The following is a 21,305-nucleotide window of genomic DNA, read 5'->3' as shown; positions in this document are numbered from 1 at the left end:
CCGGTTGCTAACTCTAAGGTGGTTTGGACAAACAAGTAATTGGTTCACAATGAGTAGGTTTCTGTTTCACTATGCTAAGAGAGAGCAAATCCGACATTTCAAAACACTAATATGCAAGATTCTCCACAAAATAGAATGCAGCAACTCTTGAGCTGCACACTGTGAAGGCCTTGGAGTTATCGGGGATGCCAAAGCCATTGCTCCGATTGCCTGAATAGAATGGCCAAAATCACAGATGATCTGAGCCTTTTGAAACGGTGCTCATTTCAAGCTTGAAAAGAGATGTGGGTTGCCCATTTTAAGTGCTGCATATGAAGTAAGAGAAAAATCCAGATTGTACACAGCTTCTGGATGTCACAATTCCTGTCGCAACCAGACAAAGTGACAAGGATCAACGTAGTCGGCAGGGTTCGAACCTGCGCGGGGAGACCCCAATGGATTTCAAGTCCATCGCCTTAACCTCTCGGCCACGACTACTCCTGCCTGTGGGTCACATGCTATTTTTTTTCTGGATGTGAGCAACAGAGGACACTGGTGCCAACCATCAATGCAAATGCGAGCAGCAGAGGATGCACTCGGCTAAAATACTGTGATGGCAAAAAGGAGTTCAACGACGTCTTCACCTACACGAAAAGAGTGTCGTGATCCGGATTTGGACTGGGGATGCTGCGGGCACAACACAAAGTACTAAACAACTTAACAGAGAAAGCAATCCACTCACTCAGGCCTGCACACGACCGCTTAGAAGTGACTGAACATACATAGTCGACAGCAAGCTTCAGCTCGTTTCTCTAAAGTCCCCCACCACTGCTTGCTGAGACAGCAACCAAGCATTACAGAAGGCAAAACAACACCAAATGCTGGGAAATAACACATCGCCACATCTTTTCTTGAAGAGGAAGCCCACCTTCCTCAAAGGCTGGTAAGAGGACAGCAAGTGATTAGGGGAGGTCTGCAACAAAGTGACAGACCTTCGCCCGAACAGGGACTTGAACCCTGGACCCTCAGATTAAAAGTCTGATGCTCTACCGACTGAGCTATCCGGGCTCTTACCAAGGAACAGGCACCTCGGGGATTTAACAGCACTTTCTCCATAAAGTGTTCCTGCTTTGTCAGCTTAAAATTTGTGGCATCAAATGATGAAGACCACAATTTGTAAAGGGGCAAGAGAGATGGGCTGCTCCTGGCATGCTAGGAACACTGACATTGAAAGAGTGTTCTTTTTTTCATGGCCGGTTGCTAACTCTAAGGTGGTTTGGACAAACAAGTAATTGGTACACAATGAGTAGGTTTCTGTTTCACTATGCTAAGAGAGAGCAAATCCGACATTTCAAAACACTAATATGCAAGATTCTCCACAAAATAGAATGCAGCAACTCTTGAGCTGCACACTGTGAAGGCCTTGGAGTTATCGGGGATGCCAAAGCCATTGCTCCGATTGCCTGAATAGAATGGCCAAAATCACAGATGATCTGAGCCTTTTGAAACGGTGCTCATTTCAAGCTTGAAAAGAGATATGGGTTGCCCATTTTAAGTGCTGCATATGAAGTAAGAGAAAAATCCAGATTGTACACAGCTTCTGGATGTCACAATTCCTGTCGCAACCAGACAAAGTGACAAGGATCAACGTAGTCGGCAGGGTTCGAACCTGCGCGGGGAGACCCCAATGGATTTCAAGTCCATCGCCTTAACCTCTCGGCCACGACTACTCCTGCCTGTGGGTCACATGCTATTTTTTTTCTGGATGTGAGCAACAGAGGACACTGGGGCCAACCATCAATGCAAATGCGAGCAGCAGAGGATGCACTCGGCTAAAATACTGTGATGGCAAAAAGGAGTTCAACGACGTCTTCACCTACACGAAAAGAGTGTCGTGATCCGGATTTGGACTGGGGATGCTGCAGGCACAACACAAAGTACTAAACAACTTAACAGAGAAAGCAATCCACTCACTCAGGCCTGCACACGACCGCTTAGAAGTGACTGAACATACATAGTCGACAGCAAGCTTCAGCTCGTTTCTCTAAAGTCCCCCACCACTGCTTGCTGAGACAGCAACCAAGCATTACAGAAGGCAAAACAACACCAAATGCTGGGAAATAACACATCGCCACATCTTTTCTTGAAGAGGAAGCCCACCTTCCTCAAAGGCTGGTAAGAGGACAGCAAGTGATTAGGGGAGGTCTGCAACAAAGTGACAGACCTTCGCCCGAACAAGGACTTGAACCCTGGACCCTCAGATTAAAAGTCTGATGCTCTACCGACTGAGCTATCCGGGCTCTTACCAAGGAACAGGCACCTCGGGGATTTAACAGCACTTTCTCCATAAAGTGTTCCTGCTTTGTCAGCTTAAAATGTGTGGCATCAAATGATGAAGACCACAATTTGTAAAGGGGCAAGAGAGATGGGCTGCTCCTGGCAAGCTAGGAACACTGACATTGAAAGAGTGTTCTTTTTTTCATGGCCGGTTGCTAACTCTAAGGTGGTTTGGACAAACAAGTAATTGGTACACAATGAGTAGGTTTCTGTTTCACTATGCTAAGAGAGAGCAAATCCGACATTTCAAAACACTAATATGCAAGATTCTCCACAAAATAGAATGCAGCAACTCTTGAGCTGCACACTGTGAAGGCCTTGGAGTTATCGGGGATGCCAAAGCCATTGCTCCGATTGCCTGAATAGAATGGCCAAAATCACAGATGATCTGAGCCTTTTGAAACGGTGCTCATTTCAAGCTTGAAAAGAGATGTGGGTTGCCCATTTTAAGTGCTGCATATGAAGTAAGAGAAAAATCCAGATTGTACACAGCTTCTGGACGTCACAATTCCTGTCGCAACCAGACAAAGTGACAAGGATCAACGTAGTCGGCAGGGTTCGAACCTGCGCGGGGAGACCCCAATGGATTTCAAGTCCATCGCCTTAACCTCTCGGCCACGACTACTCCTGCCTGTGGGTCACATGCTATTTTTTTTCTGGATGTGAGCAACAGAGGACACTGGGGCCAACCATCAATGCAAATGCGAGCAGCAGAGGATGCACTCGGCTAAAATACTGTGATGGCAAAAAGGAGTTCAACGACGTCTTCACCTACACGAAAAGAGTGTCGTGATCCGGATTTGGACTGGGGATGCTGCGGGCACAACACAAAGTACTAAACAACTTAACAGAGAAAGCAATCCACTCACTCAGGCCTGCACACGACCGCTTAGAAGTGACTGAACATACATAGTCGACAGCAAGCTTCAGCTCGTTTCTCTTAAGTCCCCCACCACTGCTTGCTGAGACAGCAACCAAGCATTACAGAAGGCAAAACAACACCAAATGCTGGGAAATAACACATCGCCACATCTTTTCTTGAAGAGGAAGCCCACCTTCCTCAAAGGCTGGTAAGAGGACAGCAAGTGATTAGGGGAGGTCTGCAACAAAGTGACAGACCTTCGCCCGAACAGGGACTTGAACCCTGGACCCTCAGATTAAAAGTCTGATGCTCTACCGACTGAGCTATCCGGGCTCTTACCAAGGAACAGGCACCTCGGGGATTTAACAGCACTTTCTCCATAAAGTGTTCCTGCTTTGTCAGCTTAAAATGTGTGGCATCAAATGATGAAGACCACAATTTGTAAAGGGGCAAGAGAGATGGGCTGCTCCTGGCAAGCTAGGAACACTGACATTGAAAGAGTGTTCTTTTTTTCATGGCCGGTTGCTAACTCTAAGGTGGTTTGGACAAACAAGTAATTGGTACACAATGAGTAGGTTTCTGTTTCACTATGCTAAGAGAGAGCAAATCCGACATTTCAAAACACTAATATGCAAGATTCTCCACAAAATAGAATGCAGCAACTCTTGAGCTGCACACTGTGAAGGCCTTGGAGTTATCGGGGATGCCAAAGCCATTGCTCCGATTGCCTGAATAGAATGGCCAAAATCACAGATGATCTGAGCCTTTTGAAACGGTGCTCATTTCAAGCTTGAAAAGAGATGTGGGTTGCCCATTTTAAGTGCTGCATATGAAGTAAGAGAAAAATCCAGATTGTACACAGCTTCTGGACGTCACAATTCCTGTCGCAACCAGACAAAGTGACAAGGATCAACGTAGTCGGCAGGGTTCGAACCTGCGCGGGGAGACCCCAATGGATTTCAAGTCCATCGCCTTAACCTCTCGGCCACGACTACTCCTGCCTGTGGGTCACATGCTATTTTTTTTCTGGATGTGAGCAACAGAGGACACTGGGGCCAACCATCAATGCAAATGCGAGCAGCAGAGGATGCACTCGGCTAAAATACTGTGATGGCAAAAAGGAGTTCAACGACGTCTTCACCTACACGAAAAGAGTGTCGTGATCCGGATTTGGACTGGGGATGCTGCGGGCACAACACAAAGTACTAAACAACTTAACAGAGAAAGCAATCCACTCACTCAGGCCTGCACACGACCGCTTAGAAGTGACTGAACATACATAGTCGACAGCAAGCTTCAGCTCGTTTCTCTAAAGTCCCCCACCACTGCTTGCTGAGACAGCAACCAAGCATTACAGAAGGCAAAACAACACCAAATGCTGGGAAATAACACATCGCCACATCTTTTCTTGAAGAGGAAGCCCACCTTCCTCAAAGGCTGGTAAGAGGACAGCAAGTGATTAGGGGAGGTCTGCAACAAAGTGACACACATTCGCCCAAACAGGGACTTGAACCCTGGACCCTCAGATTAAAAGTCTGATGCTCTACCGACTGAGCTATCCGGGCTCTTACCAAGGAACAGGCACCTCGGGGATTTAACAGCACTTTCTCCATAAAGTGTTCCTGCTTTGTCAGCTTAAAATGTGTGGCATCAAATGATGAAGACCACAATTTGTAAAGGGGCAAGAGAGATGGGCTGCTCCTGGCAAGCTAGGAACACTGACATTGAAAGAGTGTTCTTTTTTTCATGGCCGGTTGCTAACTCTAAGGTGGTTTGGACAAACAAGTAATTGGTACACAATGAGTAGGTTTCTGTTTCACTATGCTAAGAAAGAGCAAATCCGACATTTCAAAACACTAATATGCAAGATTCTCCACAAAATAGAATGCAGCAACTCTTGAGCTGCACACTGTGAAGGCCTTGGAGTTATCGGGGATGCCAAAGCCATTGCTCCGATTGCCTGAATAGAATGGCCAAAATCACAGATGATCTGAGCCTTTTGAAACGGTGCTCATTTCAAGCTTGAAAAGAGATGTGGGTTGCCCATTTTAAGTGCTGCATATGAAGTAAGAGAAAAATCCAGATTGTACACAGCTTCTGGACGTCACAATTCCTGTCGCAACCAGACAAAGTGACAAGGATCAACGTAGTCGGCAGGGTTCGAACCTGCGCGGGGAGACCCCAATGGATTTCAAGTCCATCACCTTAACCTCTCGGCCACGACTACTCCTGCCTGTGGGTCACATGCTATTTTTTTTCTGGATGTGAGCAACAGAGGACACTGGGGCCAACCATCAATGCAAATGCGAGCAGCAGAGGATGCACTCGGCTAAAATACTGTGATGGCAAAAAGGAGTTCAACGACGTCTTCACCTACACGAAAAGAGTGTCGTGATCCGGATTTGGACTGGGGATGCTGCGGGCACAACACAAAGTACTAAACAACTTTCTCCATAAAGTGTTCCTGCTTTGTCAGCTTAAAATTTGTGGCATCAAATGATGAAGACCACAATTGTAAAGGGGCAAGAGAGATGGGCTGCTCCTGGCAAGCTAGGAACACTGACATTGAAAGAGTGTTCTTTTTTTCATGGCCGGTTGCTAACTCTAAGGTGGTTTGGACAAACAAGTAATTGGTACACAATGAGTAGGTTTCTGTTTCACTATGCTAAGAGAGAGCAAATCCGACATTTCAAAACACTAATATGCAAGATTCTCCACAAAATAAAATGCAGCAACTCTTGAGCTGCACACTGTGAAGGCCTTGGAGTTATCGGGGATGCCAAAGCCATTGCTCCGATTGCCTGAATAGAATGGCCAAAATCACAGATGATCTGAGCCTTTTGAAACGGTGCTCATTTCAAGCTTGAAAAGAGATGTGGGTTGCCCATTTTAAGTGCTGCATATGAAGTAAGAGAAAAATCCAGATTGTACACAGCTTCTGGATGTCACAATTCCTGTCGCAACCAGACAAAGTGACAAGGATCAACATAGTCGGCAGGGTTCGAACCTGCGCGGGGAGACCCCAATGGATTTCAAGTCCATCGCCTTAACCTCTCGGCCACGACTACTCCTGCCTGTGGGTCACATGCTATTTTTTTTCTGGATGTGAGCAACAGAGGACACTGGGGCCAACCATCAATGCAAATGCGAGCAGCAGAGGATGCACTCGGCTAAAATACTGTGATGGCAAAAAGGAGTTCAACGACGTCTTCACCTACACGAAAAGAGTGTCGTGATCCGGATTTGGACTGGGGATGCTGCGGGCACAACACAAAGTACTAAACAACTTAACAGAGAAAGCAATCCACTCACTCAGGCCTGCACACGACCGCTTAGAAGTGACTGAACATACATAGTCGACAGCAAGCTTCAGCTCGTTTCTCTAAAGTCCCCCACCACTGCTTGCTGAGACAGCAACCAAGCATTACAGAAGGCAAAACAACACCAAATGCTGGGAAATAACACATCGCCACATCTTTTCTTGAAGAGGAAGCCCACCTTCCTCAAAGGCTGGTAAGAGGACAGCAAGTGATTAGGGGAGGTCTGCAACAAAGTGACAGACCTTCGCCCGAACAGGGACTTGAACCCTGGACCCTCAGATTAAAAGTCTGATGCTCTACCGACTGAGCTATCCAGGCTCTTACCAAGGAACAGGCACCTCGGGGATTTAACAGCACTTTCTCCATAAAGTGTTCCTGCTTTGTCAGCTTAAAATTTGTGGCATCAAATGATGAAGACCACAATTTGTAAAGGGGCAAGAGAGATGGGCTGCTCCTGGCAAGCTAGGAACACTGACATTGAAAGAGTGTTCTTTTTTTCATGGCCGGTTGCTAACTCTAAGGTGGTTTGGACAAACAAGTAATTGGTACACAATGAGTAGGTTTCTGTTTCACTATGCTAAGAGAGAGCAAATCCGACATTTCAAAACACTAATATGCAAGATTCTCCACAAAATAGAATGCAGCAACTCTTGAGCTGCACACTGTGAAGGCCTTGGAGTTATCGGGGATGCCAAAGCCATTGCTCCGATTGCCTGAATAGAATGGCCAAAATCACAGATGATCTGAGCCTTTTGAAACGGTGCTCATTTCAAGCTTGAAAAGAGATGTGGGTTGCCCATTTTAAGTGCTGCATATGAAGTAAGAGAAAAATCCAGATTGTACACAGCTTCTGGACGTCACAATTCCTGTCGCAACCAGACAAAGTGACAAGGATCAACGTAGTCGGCAGGATTCGAACCTGCGCGGGGAGACCCCAATGGATTTCAAGTCCATCGCCTTAACCTCTCGGCCACGACTACTCCTGCCTGTGGGTCACATGCTATTTTTTTTCTGGATGTGAGCAACAGAGGACACTGGGGCCAACCATCAATGCAAATGCGAGCAGCAGAGGATGCACTCGGCTAAAATACTGTGATGGCAAAAAGGAGTTCAACGACGTCTTCACCTACACGAAAAGAGTGTCGTGAATCGGATTTGGACTGGGGATGCTGCGGGCACAACACAAAGTACTAAACAACTTATCAGAGAAAGCAATCCACTCACTCAGGCCTGCACACGACCGCTTAGAAGTGACTGAACATACATAGTCGACAGCAAGCTTCAGCTCGTTTCTCTAAAGTCCCCCACCACTGCTTGCTGAGACAGCAACCAAGCATTACAGAAGGCAAAACAACACCAAATGCTGGGAAATAACACATCGCCACATCTTTTCTTGAAGAGGAAGCCCACCTTCCTCAAAGGCTGGTAAGAGGACAGCAAGTGATTAGGGGAGGTCTGCAACAAAGTGACAGACCTTCGCCCGAACAGGGACTTGAACCCTGGACCCTCAGATTAAAAGTCTGATGCTCTACCGACTGAGCTATCCGGGCTCTTACCAAGGAACAGGCACCTCGGGGATTTAACAGCACTTTCTCCATAAAGTGTTCCTGCTTTGTCAGCTTAAAATGTGTGGCATCAAATGATGAAGACCACAATTTGTAAAGGGGCAAGAGAGATGGGCTGCTCCTGGCAAGCTAGGAACACTGACATTGAAAGAGTGTTCTTTTTTTCATGGCCGGTTGCTAACTCTAAGGTGGTTTGGACAAACAAGTAACTGGTACACAATGAGTAGGTTTCTGTTTCACTATGCTAAGAGAGAGCAAATCCGACATTTCAAAACACTAATATGCAAGATTCTCCACAAAATAGAATGCAGCAACTCTTGAGCTGCACACTGTGAAGGCCTTGGAGTTATCGGGGATGCCAAAGCCATTGCTCCGATTGCCTGAATAGAATGGCCAAAATCACAGATGATCTGAGCCTTTTGAAACGGTGCTCATTTCAAGCTTGAAAAGAGATGTGGGTTGCCCATTTTAAGTGCTGCATATGAAGTAAGAGAAAAATCCAGATTGTACACAGCTTCTGGATGTCACAATTCCTGTCGCAACCAGACAAAGTGACAAGGATCAACGTAGTCGGCAGGGTTCGAACCTGCGCGGGGAGACCCCAATGGATTTCAAGGCCATCGCCTTAACCTCTCGGCCACGACTACTCCTGCCTGTGGGTCACATGCTATTTTTTTTCTGGATGTGAGCAACAGAGGACACTGGGGCCAACCATCAATGCAAATGCGAGCAGCAGAGGATGCACTCGGCTAAAATACTGTGATGGCAAAAAGGAGTTCAACGACGTCTTCACCTACACGAAAAGAGTGTCGTGATCCGGATTTGGACTGGGGATGCTGCGGGCACAACACAAAGTACTAAACAACTTAACAGAGAAAGCAATCCACTCACTCAGGCCTGCACACGACCGCTTAGAAGTGACTGAACATACATAGTCGACAGCAAGCTTCAGCTCGTTTCTCTAAAGTCCCCCACCACTGCTTGCTGAGACAGCAACCAAGCATTACAGAAGGCAAAACAACACCAAATGCTGGGAAATAACACATGGCCACATCTTTTCTTGAAGAGGAAGCCCACCTTCCTCAAAGGCTGGTAAGAGGACAGCAAGTGATTAGGGGAGGTCTGCAACAAAGTGACAGACCTTCGCCCGAACAGGGACTTGAACCCTGGACCCTCAGATTAAAAGTCTGATGCTCTACCGACTGAGCTATCCGGGCTCTTACCAAGGAACAGGCACCTCGGGGATTTAACAGCACTTTCTCCATAAAGTGTTCCTGCTTTGTCAGCTTAAAATGTGTGGCATCAAATGATGAAGACCACAATTTGTAAAGGGGCAAGAGAGATGGGCTGCTCCTGGCAAGCTAGGAACACTGACATTGAAAGAGTGTTCTTTTTTTCATGGCCGGTTGCTAACTCTAAGGTGGTTTGGACAAACAAGTAATTGGTACACAATGAGTAGGTTTCTGTTTCACTATGCTAAGAGAGAGCAAATCCGACATTTCAAAACTCTAATATGCAAGATTCTCCACAAAATAGAATGCAGCAACTCTTGAGCTGCACACTGTGAAGGCCTTGGAGTTATCGGGGATGCCAAAGCCATTGCTCCGATTGCCTGAATAGAATGGCCAAAATCACAGATGATCTGAGCCTTTTGAAACGGTGCTCATTTCAAGCTTGAAAAGAGATGTGGGTTGCCCATTTTAAGTGCTGCATATGAAGTAAGAGAAAAATCCAGATTGTACACAGCTTCTGGACGTCACAATTCCTGTTGCAACCAGACAAAGTGACAAGGATCAACGTAGTCGGCAGGGTTCGAACCTGCGCGGGGAGACCCCAATGGATTTCAAGTCCATCGCCTTAACCTCTCGGCCACGACTACTCCTGCCTGTGGGTCACATGCTATTTTTTTTCTGGATGTGAGCAACAGAGGACACTGGGGCCAACCATCAATGCAAATGCGAGCAGCAGAGGATGCACTCGGCTAAAATACTGTGATGGCAAAAAGGAGTTCAACGACGTCTTCACCTACACGAAAAGAGTGTCGTGATCCGGATTTGGACTGGGGATGCTGCGGGCACAACACAAAGTACTAAACAACTTTCTCCATAAAGTGTTCCTGCTTTGTCAGCTTAAAATTTGTGGCATCAAATGATGAAGACCACAATTGTAAAGGGGCAAGAGAGATGGGCTGCTCCTGGCAAGCTAGGAACACTGACATTGAAAGAGTGTTCTTTTTTTCATGGCCGGTTGCTAACTCTAAGGTGGTTTGGACAAACAAGTAATTGGTACACAATGAGTAGGTTTCTGTTTCACTATGCTAAGAGAGAGCAAATCCGACATTTCAAAACACTAATATGCAAGATTCTCCACAAAATAAAATGCAGCAACTCTTGAGCTGCACACTGTGAAGGCCTTGGAGTTATCGGGGATGCCAAAGCCATTGCTCCGATTGCCTGAATAGAATGGCCAAAATCACAGATGATCTGAGCCTTTTGAAACGGTGCTCATTTCAAGCTTGAAAAGAGATGTGGGTTGCCCATTTTAAGTGCTGCATATGAAGTAAGAGAAAAATCCAGATTGTACACAGCTTCTGGATGTCACAATTCCTGTCGCAACCAGACAAAGTGACAAGGATCAACATAGTCGGCAGGGTTCGAACCTGCGCGGGGAGACCCCAATGGATTTCAAGTCCATCGCCTTAACCTCTCGGCCACGACTACTCCTGCCTGTGGGTCACATGCTATTTTTTTTCTGGATGTGAGCAACAGAGGACACTGGGGCCAACCATCAATGCAAATGCGAGCAGCAGAGGATGCACTCGGCTAAAATACTGTGATGGCAAAAAGGAGTTCAACGACGTCTTCACCTACACGAAAAGAGTGTCGTGATCCGGATTTGGACTGGGGATGCTGCGCACAACACAAAGTACTAAACAACTTTCTCCATAAAGTGTTCCTGCTTTGTCAGCTTAAAATTTGTGGCATCAAATGATGAAGACCACAATTTGTAAAGGGGCAAGAGAGATGGGCTGCTCCTGGCAAGCTAGGAACACTGACATTGAAAGAGTGTTCTTTTTTTCATGGCCGGTTGCTAACTCTAAGGTGGTTTGGACAAACAAGTAATTGGTACACAATGAGTAGGTTTCTGTTTCACTATGCTAAGAGAGAGCAAATCCGACATTTCAAAACACTAATATGCAAGATTCTCCACAAAATAGAATGCAGCAACTCTTGAGCTGCACACTGTGAAGGCCTTGGAGTTATCGGGGATGCCAAAGCCATTGCTCCGATTGCCTGAATAGAATGGCCAAAATCACAGATGATCTGAGCCTTTTGAAACGGTGCTCATTTCAAGCTTGAAAAGAGATGTGGGTTGCCCATTTTGAGTGCTGCATATGAAGTAAGAGAAAAATCCAGATTGTACACAGCTTCTGGATGTCACAATTCCTGTCGCAACCAGACAAAGTGACAAGGATCAACGTAGTCGGCAGGGTTCGAACCTGCGCGGGGAGACCCCAATGGATTTCAAGGACATCGCCTTAACCTCTCGGCCACGACTACTCCTGCCTGTGGGTCACATGCTATTTTTTTTCTGGATGTGAGCAACAGAGGACACTGGTGCCAACCATCAATGCAAATGCGAGCAGCAGAGGATGCACCCGGCTAAAATACTGTGATGGCAAAAAGGAGTTCAACGACGTCTTCACCTACACGAAAAGAGTGTCGTGATCCGGATTTGGACTGGGGATGCTGCGGGCACAACACAAAGTACTAAACAACTTAACAGAGAAAGCAATCCACTCACTCAGGCCTGCACACGACCGCTTAGAAGTGACTGAACATACATAGTCGACAGCAAGCTTCAGCTCGTTTCTCTAAAGTCCCCCACCACTGCTTGCTGAGACAGCAACCAAGCATTACAGAAGGCAAAACAACACCAAATGCTGGGAAATAACACATCGCCACATCTTTTCTTGAAGAGGAAGCCCACCTTCCTCAAAGGCTGGTAAGAGGACAGCAAGTGATTAGGGGAGGTCTGCAACAAAGTGACACACATTCGCCCAAACAGGGACTTGAACCCTGGACCCTCAGATTAAAAGTCTGATGCTCTACCGACTGAGCTATCCGGGCTCTTACCAAGGAACAGGCACCTCGGGGATTTAACAGCACTTTCTCCATAAAGTGTTCCTGCTTTGTCAGCTTAAAATGTGTGGCATCAAATGATGAAGACCACAATTTGTAAAGGGGCAAGAGAGATGGGCTGCTCCTGGCAAGCTAGGAACACTGACATTGAAAGAGTGTTCTTTTTTTCATGGCCGGTTGCTAACTCTAAGGTGGTTTGGACAAACAAGTAATTGGTACACAATGAGTAGGTTTCTGTTTCACTATGCTAAGAGAGAGCAAATCCGACATTTCAAAACACTAATATGCAAGATTCTCCACAAAATAGAATGCAGCAACTCTTGAGCTGCACACTGTGAAGGCCTTGGAGTTATCGGGGATGCCAAAGCCATTGCTCCGATTGCCTGAATAGAATGGCCAAAATCACAGATGATCTGAGCCTTTTGAAACGGTGCTCATTTCAAGCTTGAAAAGAGATGTGGGTTGCCCATTTTAAGTGCTGCATATGAAGTAAGAGAAAAATCCAGATTGTACACAGCTTCTGGACGTCACAATTCCTGTCGCAACCAGACAAAGTGACAAGGATCAACGTAGTCGGCAGGGTTCGAACCTGCGCGGGGAGACCCCAATGGATTTCAAGTCCATCGCCTTAACCTCTCGGCCACGACTACTCCTGCCTGTGGGTCACATGCTATTTTTTTTCTGGATGTGAGCAACAGAGGACACTGGGGCCAACCATCAATGCAAATGCGAGCACCAGAGGATGCACTCGGCTAAAATACTGTGATGGCAAAAAGGAGTTCAACGACGTCTTCACCTACACGAAAAGAGTGTCGTGATCCGGATTTGGACTGGGGATGCTGCGGGCACAACACAAAGTACTAAACAACTTTCTCCATAAAGTGTTCCTGCTTTGTCAGCTTAAAATTTGTGGCATCAAATGATGAAGACCACAATTGTAAAGGGGCAAGAGAGATGGGCTGCTCCTGGCAAGCTAGGAACACTGACATTGAAAGAGTGTTCTTTTTTTCATGGCCGGTTGCTAACTCTAAGGTGGTTTGGACAAACAAGTAATTGGTACACAATGAGTAGGTTTCTGTTTCACTATGCTAAGAGAGAGCAAATCCGACATTTCAAAACACTAATATGCAAGATTCTCCACAAAATAAAATGCAGCAACTCTTGAGCTGCACACTGTGAAGGCCTTGGAGTTATCGGGGATGCCAAAGCCATTGCTCCGATTGCCTGAATAGAATGGCCAAAATCACAGATGATCTGAGCCTTTTGAAACGGTGCTCATTTCAAGCTTGAAAAGAGATGTGGGTTGCCCATTTTAAGTGCTGCATATGAAGTAAGAGAAAAATCCAGATTGTACACAGCTTCTGGATGTCACAATTCCTGTCGCAACCAGACAAAGTGACAAGGATCAACATAGTCGGCAGGGTTCGAACCTGCGCGGGGAGACCCCAATGGATTTCAAGTCCATCGCCTTAACCTCTCGGCCACGACTACTCCTGCCTGTGGGTCACATGCTATTTTTTTTCTGGATGTGAGCAACAGAGGACACTGGTGCCAACCATCAATGCAAATGCGAGCAGCAGAGGATGCACTCGGCTAAAATACTGTGATGGCAAAAAGGAGTTCAACGACGTCTTCACCTACACGAAAAGAGTGTCGTGATCCGGATTTGGACTGGGGATGCTCCGGGCACAACACAAAGTACTAAACAACTTAACAGAGAAAGCAATCCACTCACTCAGGCCTGCACACGACCGCTTAGAAGTGACTGAACATACATAGTCGACAGCAAGCTTCAGCTCGTTTCTCTAAAGTCCCCCACCACTGCTTGCTGAGACAGCAACCAAGCATTACAGAAGGCAAAACAACACCAAATGCTGGGAAATAACACATCGCCACATCTTTTCTTGAAGAGGAAGCCCACCTTCCTCAAAGGCTGGTAAGAGGACAGCAAGTGATTAGGGGAGGTCTGCAACAAAGTGACAGACCTTCGCCCGAACAGGGACTTGAACCCTGGACCCTCAGATTAAAAGTCTGATGCTCTACCGACTGAGCTATCCGGGCTCTTACCAAGGAACAGGCACCTCGGGGATTTAACAGCACTTTCTCCATAAAGTGTTCCTGCTTTGTCAGCTTAAAATTTGTGGCATCAAATGATGAAGACCACAATTTGTAAAGGGGCAAGAGAGATGGGCTGCTCCTGGCATGCTAGGAACACTGACATTGAAAGAGTGTTCTTTTTTTCATGGCCGGTTGCTAACTCTAAGGTGGTTTGGACAAACAAGTAATTGGTACACAATGAGTAGGTTTCTGTTTCACTATGCTAAGAGAGAGCAAATCCGACATTTCAAAACACTAATATGCAAGATTCTCCACAAAATAGAATGCAGCAACTCTTGAGCTGCACACTGTGAAGGCCTTGGAGTTATCGGGGATGCCAAAGCCATTGCTCCGATTGCCTGAATAGAATGGCCAAAATCACAGATGATCTGAGCCTTTTGAAACGGTGCTCATTTCAAGCTTGAAAAGAGATATGGGTTGCCCATTTTAAGTGCTGCATATGAAGTAAGAGAAAAATCCAGATTGTACACAGCTTCTGGATGTCACAATTCCTGTCGCAACCAGACAAAGTGACAAGGATCAACGTAGTCGGCAGGGTTCGAACCTGCGCGGGGAGACCCCAATGGATTTCAAGTCCATCGCCTTAACCTCTCGGCCACGACTACTCCTGCCTGTGGGTCACATGCTATTTTTTTTCTGGATGTGAGCAACAGAGGACACTGGGGCCAACCATCAATGCAAATGCGAGCAGCAGAGGATGCACTCGGCTAAAATACTGTGATGGCAAAAAGGAGTTCAACGACGTCTTCACCTACACGAAAAGAGTGTCGTGATCCGGATTTGGACTGGGGATGCTGCAGGCACAACACAAAGTACTAAACAACTTAACAGAGAAAGCAATCCACTCACTCAGGCCTGCACACGACCGCTTAGAAGTGACTGAACATACATAGTCGACAGCAAGCTTCAGCTCGTTTCTCTAAAGTCCCCCACCACTGCTTGCTGAGACAGCAACCAAGCATTACAGAAGGCAAAACAACACCAAATGCTGGGAAATAACACATCGCCACATCTTTTCTTGAAGAGGAAGCCCACCTTCCTCAAAGGCTGGTAAGAGGACAGCAAGTGATTAGGGGAGGTCTGCAACAAAGTGCAGACCTTCGCCCGAACAGGGACTTGAACCCTGGACCCTCAGATTAAAAGTCTGATGCTCTACCGACTGAGCTATCCGGGCTCTTACCAAGGAACAGGCACCTCGGGGATTTAACAGCACTTTCTCCATAAAGTGTTCCTGCTTTGTCAGCTTAAAATGTGTGGCATCAAATGATGAAGACCACAATTTGTAAAGGGGCAAGAGAGATGGGCTGCTCCTGGCAAGCTAGGAACACTGACATTGAAAGAGTGTTCTTTTTTTCATGGCCGGTTGCTAACTCTAAGGTGGTTTGGACAAACAAGTAATTGGTACACAATGAGTAGGTTTCTGTTTCACTATGCTAAGAGAGAGCAAATCCGACATTTCAAAACACTAATATGCAAGATTCTCCACAAAATAGAATGCAGCAACTCTTGAGCTGCACACTGTGAAGGCCTTGGAGTTATCGGGGATGCCAAAGCCATTGCTCCGATTGCCTGAATAAAATGGCCAAAATCACAGATGATCTGAGCCTTTTGAAACGGTGCTCATTTCAAGCTTGAAAAGAGATGTGGGTTGCCCATTTTAAGTGCTGCATATGAAGTAAGAGAAAAATCCAGATTGTACACAGCTTCTGGACGTCACAATTCCTGTCGAAAACCAGACAAAGTGACAAGGATCAACGTAGTCGGCAGGGTTCGAACCTGCGCGGGGAGACCCCAATGGATTTCAAGTCCATCGCCTTAACCTCTCGGCCACGACTACTCCTGCCTGTGGGTCACATGCTATTTTTTTTCTGGATGTGAGCAACAGAGGACACTGGGGCCAACCATCAATGCAAATGCGAGCAGCAGAGGATGCACTCGGCTAAAATACTGTGATGGCAAAAAGGAGTTCAACGACGTCTTCACCTACACGAAAAGAGTGTCGTGATCCGGATTTGGACTGGGGATGCTGCGGGCACAACACAAAGTACTAAACAACTTTCTCCATAAAGTGTTCCTGCTTTGTCAGCTTAAAATTTGTGGCATCAAATGATGAAGACCACAATTTGTAAAGGGGCAAGAGAGATGGGCTGCTCCTGGCAAGCTAGGAACACTGACATTGAAAGAGTGTTCTTTTTTTCATGGCCGGTTGCTAACTCTAAGGTGGTTTGGACAAACAAGTAATTGGTACACAATGAGTAGGTTTCTGTTTCACTATGCTAAGAGAGAGCAAATCCGACATTTCAAAACACTAATATGCAAGATTCTCCACAAAATAGAATGCAGCAACTCTTGAGCTGCACACTGTGAAGGCCTTGGAGTTATCGGGGATGCCAAAGCCATTGCTCCGATTGCCTGAATAGAATGGCCAAAATCACAGATGATCTGAGCCTTTTGAAACGGTGCTCATTTCAAGCTTGAAAAGAGATGTGGGTTGCCCATTTTAAGTGCTGCATATGAAGTAAGAGAAAAATCCAGATTGTACACAGCTTCTGGATGTCACAATTCCTGTCGCAACCAGACAAAGTGACAAGGATCAACGTAGTCGGCAGGGTTCGAACCTGCGCGGGGAGACCCCAATGGATTTCAAGGCCATCGCCTTAACCTCTCGGCCACGACTACTCCTGCCTGTGGGTCACATGCTATTTTTTTTCTGGATGTGAGCAACAGAGGACACTGGTGCCAACCATCAATGCAAATGCGAGCAGCAGAGGATGCACTCGGCTAAAATACTGTGATGGCAAAAAGGAGTTCAACGACGTCTTCACCTACACGAAAAGAGTGTCGTGATCCGGATTTGGACTGGGGATGCTGCGGGCACAACACAAAGTACTAAACAACTTAACAGAGAAAGCAATCCACTCACTCAGGCCTGCACACGACCGCTTAGAAGTGACTGAACATACATAGTCGACAGCAAGCTTCAGCTCGTTTCTCTAAAGTCCCCCACCACTGCTTGCTGAGACAGCAACCAAGCATTACAGAAGGCAAAACAACACCAAATGCTGGGAAATAACACATCGCCACATCTTTTCTTGAAGAGGAAGCCCACCTTCCTCAAAGGCTGGTAAGAGGACAGCAAGTGATTAGGGGAGGTCTGCAACAAAGTGACACACATTCGCCCAAACAGGGACTTGAACCCTGGACCCTCAGATTAAAAGTCTGATGCTCTACCGACTGAGCTATCCGGGCTCTTACCAAGGAACAGGCACCTCGGGGATTTAACAGCACTTTCTCCATAAAGTGTTCCTGCTTTGTCAGCTTAAAATGTGTGGCATCAAATGATGAAGACCACAATTTGTAAAGGGGCAAGAGAGATGGGCTGCTCCTGGCAAGCTAGGAACACTGACATTGAAAGAGTGTTCTTTTTTTCATGGCCGGTTGCTAACTCTAAGGTGGTTTGGACAAACAAGTAATTGGTACACAATGAGTAGGTTTCTGTTTCACTATGCTAAGAGAGAGCAAATCCGACATTTCAAAACACTAATATGCAAGATTCTCCACAAAATAGAATGCAGCAACTCTTGAGCTGCACACTGTGAAGGCCTTGGAGTTATCGGGGATGCCAAAGCCATTGCTCCGATTGCCTGAATAGAATGGCCAAAATCACAGATGATCTGAGCCTTTTGAAACGGTGCTCATTTCAAGCTTGAAAAGAGATGTGGGTTGCCCATTTTAAGTGCTGCATATGAAGTAAGAGAAAAATCCAGATTGTACACAGCTTCTGGACGTCACAATTCCTGTCGCAACCAGACAAAGTGACAAGGATCAACGTAGTCGGCAGGGTTCGAACCTGCGCGGGGAGACCCCAATGGATTTCAAGTCCATCGCCTTAACCTCTCGGCCACGACTACTCCTGCCTGTGGGTCACATGCTATTTTTTTTCTGGATGTGAGCAACAGAGGACACTGGGGCCAACCATCAATGCAAATGCGAGCAGCAGAGGATGCACTCGGCTAAAATACTGTGATGGCAAAAAGGAGTTCAACGACGTCTTCACCTACACGAAAAGAGTGTCGTGATCCGGATTTGGACTGGGGATGCTGCGGGCACAACACAAAGTACTAAACAACTTTCTCCATAAAGTGTTCCTGCTTTGTCAGCTTAAAATTTGTGGCATCAAATGATGAAGACCACAATTGTAAAGGGGCAAGAGAGATGGGCTGCTCCTGGCAAGCTAGGAACACTGACATTGAAAGAGTGTTCTTTTTTTCATGGCCGGTTGCTAACTCTAAGGTGGTTTGGACAAACAAGTAATTGGTACACAATGAGTAGGTTTCTGTTTCACTATGCTAAGAGAGAGCAAATCCGACATTTCAAAACACTAATATGCAAGATTCTCCACAAAATAAAATGCAGCAACTCTTGAGCTGCACACTGTGAAGGCCTTGGAGTTATCGGGGATGCCAAAGCCATTGCTCCGATTGCCTGAATAGAATGGCCAAAATCACAGATGATCTGAGCCTTTTGAAACGGTGCTCATTTCAAGCTTGAAAAGAGATGTGGGTTGCCCATTTTAAGTGCTGCATATGAAGTAAGAGAAAAATCCAGATTGTACACAGCTTCTGGATGTCACAATTCCTGTCGCAACCAGACAAAGTGACAAGGATCAACATAGTCGGCAGGGTTCGAACCTGCGCGGGGAGACCCCAATGGATTTCAAGTCCATCGCCTTAACCTCTCGGCCACGACTACTCCTGCCTGTGGGTCACATGCTATTTTTTTTCTGGATGTGAGCAACAGAGGACACTGGGGCCAACCATCAATGCAAATGCGAGCAGCAGAGGATGCACTCGGCTAAAATACTGTGATGGCAAAAAGGAGTTCAACGACGTCTTCACCTACACGAAAAGAGTGTCGTGATCCGGATTTGGACTGGGGATGCTGCGCACAACACAAAGTACTAAACAACTTTCTCCATAAAGTGTTCCTGCTTTGTCAGCTTAAAATTTGTGGCATCAAATGATGAAGACCACAATTTGTAAAGGGGCAAGAGAGATGGGCTGCTCCTGGCAAGCTAGGAACACTGACATTGAAAGAGTGTTCTTTTTTTCATGGCCGGTTGCTAACTCTAAGGTGGTTTGGACAAACAAGTAATTGGTACACAATGAGTAGGTTTCTGTTTCACTATGCTAAGAGAGAGCAAATCCGACATTTCAAAACACTAATATGCAAGATTCTCCACAAAATAGAATGCAGCAACTCTTGAGCTGCACACTGTGAAGGCCTTGGAGTTATCGGGGATGCCAAAGCCATTGCTCCGATTGCCTGAATAGAATGGCCAAAATCACAGATGATCTGAGCCTTTTGAAACGGTGCTCATTTCAAGCTTGAAAAGAGATGTGGGTTGCCCATTTTAAGTGCTGCATATGAAGTAAGAGAAAAATCCAGATTGTACACAGCTTCTGGATGTCACAATTCCTGTCGCAACCAGACAAAGTGACAAGGATCAACGTAGTCGGCAGGGTTCGAACCTGCGCGGGGAGACCCCAATGGATTTCAAGGCCATCGCCTTAACCTCTCGGCCACGACTACTCCTGCCTGTGGGTCACATGCTATTTTTTTTCTGGATGTGAGCAACAGAGGACACTGGTGCCAACCATCAATGCAAATGCGAGCAGCAGAGGATGCACTCGGCTAAAATACTGTGATGGCAAAAAGGAGTTCAACGACGTCTTCACCTACACGAAAAGAGTGTCGTGATCCGGATTTGGACTGGGGATGCTGCGGGCACAACACAAAGTACTAAACAACTTAACAGAGAAAGCAATCCACTCACTCAGGCCTGCACACGACCGCTTAGAAGTGACTGAACATACATAGTCGACAGCAAGCTTCAGCTCGTTTCTCTAAAGTCCCCCACCACTGCTTGCTGAGACAGCAACCAAGCATTACAGAAGGCAAAACAACACCAAATGCTGGGAAATAACACATCGCCACATCTTTTCTTGAAGAGGAAGCCCACCTTCCTCAAAGGCTGGTAAGAGGACAGCAAGTGATTAGGGGAGGTCTGCAACAAAGTGACAGACCTTCGCCCGAACAGGGACTTGAACCCTGGACCCTCAGATTAAAAGTCTGATGCTCTACCGACTGAGCTATCCGGGCTCTTACCAAGGAACAGGCACCTCGGGGATTTAACAGCACTTTCTCCATAAAGTGTTCCTGCTTTGTCAGCTTAAAATTTGTGGCATCAAATGATGAAGACCACAATTTGTAAAGGGGCAAGAGAGATGGGCTGCTCCTGGCATGCTAGGAACACTGACATTGAAAGAGTGTTCTTTTTTTCATGGCCGGTTGCTAACTCTAAGGTGGTTTGGACAAACAAGTAATTGGTTCACAATGAGTAGGTTTCTGTTTCACTATGCTAAGAGAGAGCAAATCCGACATTTCAAAACACTAATATGCAAGATTCTCCACAAAATAGAATGCAGCAACTCTTGAGCTGCACACTGTGAAGGCCTTGGAGTTATCGGGGATGCCAAAGCCATTGCTCCGATTGCCTGAATAGAATGGCCAAAATCACAGATGATCTGAGCCTTTTGAAACGGTGCTCATTTCAAGCTTGAAAAGAGATGTGGGTTGCCCATTTTAAGTGCTGCATATGAAGTAAGAGAAAAATCCAGATTGTACACAGCTTCTGGATGTCACAATTCCTGTCGCAACCAGACAAAGTGACAAGGATCAACGTAGTCGGCAGGGTTCGAACCTGCGCGGGGAGACCCCAATGGATTTCAAGTCCATCGCCTTAACCTCTCGGCCAAAGCCAGGGCAAAAGGGACTGCTAAGGGGGGGGGAAGAAGGAAAAAAAAACGCCAAAAGGGAGGGGAAAGAAGGGGGAAAAGGCGACCAAAATGATGGGTTCGAGTCCCAGGGAAAGCAAGAACTGATAAGAATGTGAAATGTGTTCCTTGAAATGATATTTAAG

At 46.4% G+C, this 21,305-nt stretch overlaps 31 non-coding genes across 31 annotated transcripts; all 31 read right to left on the bottom strand.

Annotated features, from left to right (window-relative positions):
* Positions 1-395: 395 nt before the first annotated feature.
* trnas-uga (transfer RNA serine (anticodon UGA)) lies at positions 396-477 on the bottom strand. The gene has a single exon. It is a non-coding gene; the product is annotated as a tRNA-Ser (tRNA).
* A 497-nt stretch (positions 478-974) lies between these two features.
* Positions 975-1,047, bottom strand: trnak-uuu (transfer RNA lysine (anticodon UUU)). Its single transcript has one exon. It is a non-coding gene; the product is annotated as a tRNA-Lys (tRNA).
* Positions 1,048-1,627: 580 nt separating this feature from the next.
* Positions 1,628-1,709, bottom strand: trnas-uga (transfer RNA serine (anticodon UGA)). Its single transcript has one exon. It is a non-coding gene; the product is annotated as a tRNA-Ser (tRNA).
* Positions 1,710-2,859: 1,150 nt separating this feature from the next.
* trnas-uga (transfer RNA serine (anticodon UGA)) lies at positions 2,860-2,941 on the bottom strand. The gene has a single exon. It is a non-coding gene; the product is annotated as a tRNA-Ser (tRNA).
* Positions 2,942-3,438: 497 nt separating this feature from the next.
* trnak-uuu (transfer RNA lysine (anticodon UUU)) lies at positions 3,439-3,511 on the bottom strand. The gene has a single exon. It is a non-coding gene; the product is annotated as a tRNA-Lys (tRNA).
* A 580-nt stretch (positions 3,512-4,091) lies between these two features.
* On the bottom strand, positions 4,092-4,173 carry trnas-uga (transfer RNA serine (anticodon UGA)). Its single transcript has one exon. It is a non-coding gene; the product is annotated as a tRNA-Ser (tRNA).
* A 497-nt stretch (positions 4,174-4,670) lies between these two features.
* trnak-uuu (transfer RNA lysine (anticodon UUU)) lies at positions 4,671-4,743 on the bottom strand. Its single transcript has one exon. It is a non-coding gene; the product is annotated as a tRNA-Lys (tRNA).
* Positions 4,744-5,323: 580 nt separating this feature from the next.
* On the bottom strand, positions 5,324-5,405 carry trnas-uga (transfer RNA serine (anticodon UGA)). The gene has a single exon. It is a non-coding gene; the product is annotated as a tRNA-Ser (tRNA).
* A 759-nt stretch (positions 5,406-6,164) lies between these two features.
* trnas-uga (transfer RNA serine (anticodon UGA)) lies at positions 6,165-6,246 on the bottom strand. Its single transcript has one exon. It is a non-coding gene; the product is annotated as a tRNA-Ser (tRNA).
* Positions 6,247-6,743: 497 nt separating this feature from the next.
* trnak-uuu (transfer RNA lysine (anticodon UUU)) lies at positions 6,744-6,816 on the bottom strand. Its single transcript has one exon. It is a non-coding gene; the product is annotated as a tRNA-Lys (tRNA).
* A 580-nt stretch (positions 6,817-7,396) lies between these two features.
* On the bottom strand, positions 7,397-7,478 carry trnas-uga (transfer RNA serine (anticodon UGA)). The gene has a single exon. It is a non-coding gene; the product is annotated as a tRNA-Ser (tRNA).
* A 497-nt stretch (positions 7,479-7,975) lies between these two features.
* trnak-uuu (transfer RNA lysine (anticodon UUU)) lies at positions 7,976-8,048 on the bottom strand. Its single transcript has one exon. It is a non-coding gene; the product is annotated as a tRNA-Lys (tRNA).
* Positions 8,049-8,628: 580 nt separating this feature from the next.
* trnas-uga (transfer RNA serine (anticodon UGA)) lies at positions 8,629-8,710 on the bottom strand. The gene has a single exon. It is a non-coding gene; the product is annotated as a tRNA-Ser (tRNA).
* A 497-nt stretch (positions 8,711-9,207) lies between these two features.
* trnak-uuu (transfer RNA lysine (anticodon UUU)) lies at positions 9,208-9,280 on the bottom strand. The gene has a single exon. It is a non-coding gene; the product is annotated as a tRNA-Lys (tRNA).
* A 580-nt stretch (positions 9,281-9,860) lies between these two features.
* Positions 9,861-9,942, bottom strand: trnas-uga (transfer RNA serine (anticodon UGA)). Its single transcript has one exon. It is a non-coding gene; the product is annotated as a tRNA-Ser (tRNA).
* Positions 9,943-10,701: 759 nt separating this feature from the next.
* trnas-uga (transfer RNA serine (anticodon UGA)) lies at positions 10,702-10,783 on the bottom strand. Its single transcript has one exon. It is a non-coding gene; the product is annotated as a tRNA-Ser (tRNA).
* A 758-nt stretch (positions 10,784-11,541) lies between these two features.
* trnas-uga (transfer RNA serine (anticodon UGA)) lies at positions 11,542-11,623 on the bottom strand. Its single transcript has one exon. It is a non-coding gene; the product is annotated as a tRNA-Ser (tRNA).
* Positions 11,624-12,120: 497 nt separating this feature from the next.
* On the bottom strand, positions 12,121-12,193 carry trnak-uuu (transfer RNA lysine (anticodon UUU)). The gene has a single exon. It is a non-coding gene; the product is annotated as a tRNA-Lys (tRNA).
* Positions 12,194-12,773: 580 nt separating this feature from the next.
* On the bottom strand, positions 12,774-12,855 carry trnas-uga (transfer RNA serine (anticodon UGA)). The gene has a single exon. It is a non-coding gene; the product is annotated as a tRNA-Ser (tRNA).
* A 759-nt stretch (positions 12,856-13,614) lies between these two features.
* On the bottom strand, positions 13,615-13,696 carry trnas-uga (transfer RNA serine (anticodon UGA)). The gene has a single exon. It is a non-coding gene; the product is annotated as a tRNA-Ser (tRNA).
* Positions 13,697-14,193: 497 nt separating this feature from the next.
* Positions 14,194-14,266, bottom strand: trnak-uuu (transfer RNA lysine (anticodon UUU)). Its single transcript has one exon. It is a non-coding gene; the product is annotated as a tRNA-Lys (tRNA).
* A 580-nt stretch (positions 14,267-14,846) lies between these two features.
* Positions 14,847-14,928, bottom strand: trnas-uga (transfer RNA serine (anticodon UGA)). Its single transcript has one exon. It is a non-coding gene; the product is annotated as a tRNA-Ser (tRNA).
* A 496-nt stretch (positions 14,929-15,424) lies between these two features.
* Positions 15,425-15,497, bottom strand: trnak-uuu (transfer RNA lysine (anticodon UUU)). The gene has a single exon. It is a non-coding gene; the product is annotated as a tRNA-Lys (tRNA).
* A 581-nt stretch (positions 15,498-16,078) lies between these two features.
* Positions 16,079-16,160, bottom strand: trnas-uga (transfer RNA serine (anticodon UGA)). The gene has a single exon. It is a non-coding gene; the product is annotated as a tRNA-Ser (tRNA).
* Positions 16,161-16,920: 760 nt separating this feature from the next.
* On the bottom strand, positions 16,921-17,002 carry trnas-uga (transfer RNA serine (anticodon UGA)). The gene has a single exon. It is a non-coding gene; the product is annotated as a tRNA-Ser (tRNA).
* A 497-nt stretch (positions 17,003-17,499) lies between these two features.
* trnak-uuu (transfer RNA lysine (anticodon UUU)) lies at positions 17,500-17,572 on the bottom strand. Its single transcript has one exon. It is a non-coding gene; the product is annotated as a tRNA-Lys (tRNA).
* A 580-nt stretch (positions 17,573-18,152) lies between these two features.
* On the bottom strand, positions 18,153-18,234 carry trnas-uga (transfer RNA serine (anticodon UGA)). The gene has a single exon. It is a non-coding gene; the product is annotated as a tRNA-Ser (tRNA).
* A 759-nt stretch (positions 18,235-18,993) lies between these two features.
* On the bottom strand, positions 18,994-19,075 carry trnas-uga (transfer RNA serine (anticodon UGA)). Its single transcript has one exon. It is a non-coding gene; the product is annotated as a tRNA-Ser (tRNA).
* A 758-nt stretch (positions 19,076-19,833) lies between these two features.
* On the bottom strand, positions 19,834-19,915 carry trnas-uga (transfer RNA serine (anticodon UGA)). Its single transcript has one exon. It is a non-coding gene; the product is annotated as a tRNA-Ser (tRNA).
* Positions 19,916-20,412: 497 nt separating this feature from the next.
* Positions 20,413-20,485, bottom strand: trnak-uuu (transfer RNA lysine (anticodon UUU)). Its single transcript has one exon. It is a non-coding gene; the product is annotated as a tRNA-Lys (tRNA).
* A 580-nt stretch (positions 20,486-21,065) lies between these two features.
* Positions 21,066-21,144, bottom strand: trnas-uga (transfer RNA serine (anticodon UGA)). The gene has a single exon. It is a non-coding gene; the product is annotated as a tRNA-Ser (tRNA).
* Positions 21,145-21,305: the final 161 nt, after the last annotated feature.

Source organism: Rhinichthys klamathensis, unplaced genomic scaffold (genome assembly GCF_029890125.1).
Source record: "Rhinichthys klamathensis goyatoka isolate OS25496 unplaced genomic scaffold, OSU_Roscu_1.1 h1tg000141l_1, whole genome shotgun sequence".
NCBI classification, from domain to species: Eukaryota; Metazoa; Chordata; class Actinopteri; order Cypriniformes; family Leuciscidae; genus Rhinichthys; species Rhinichthys klamathensis.
Note: the sequence above shows the minus strand (reverse complement) of the source record. Positions and strands in the feature narration are given on the sequence as shown.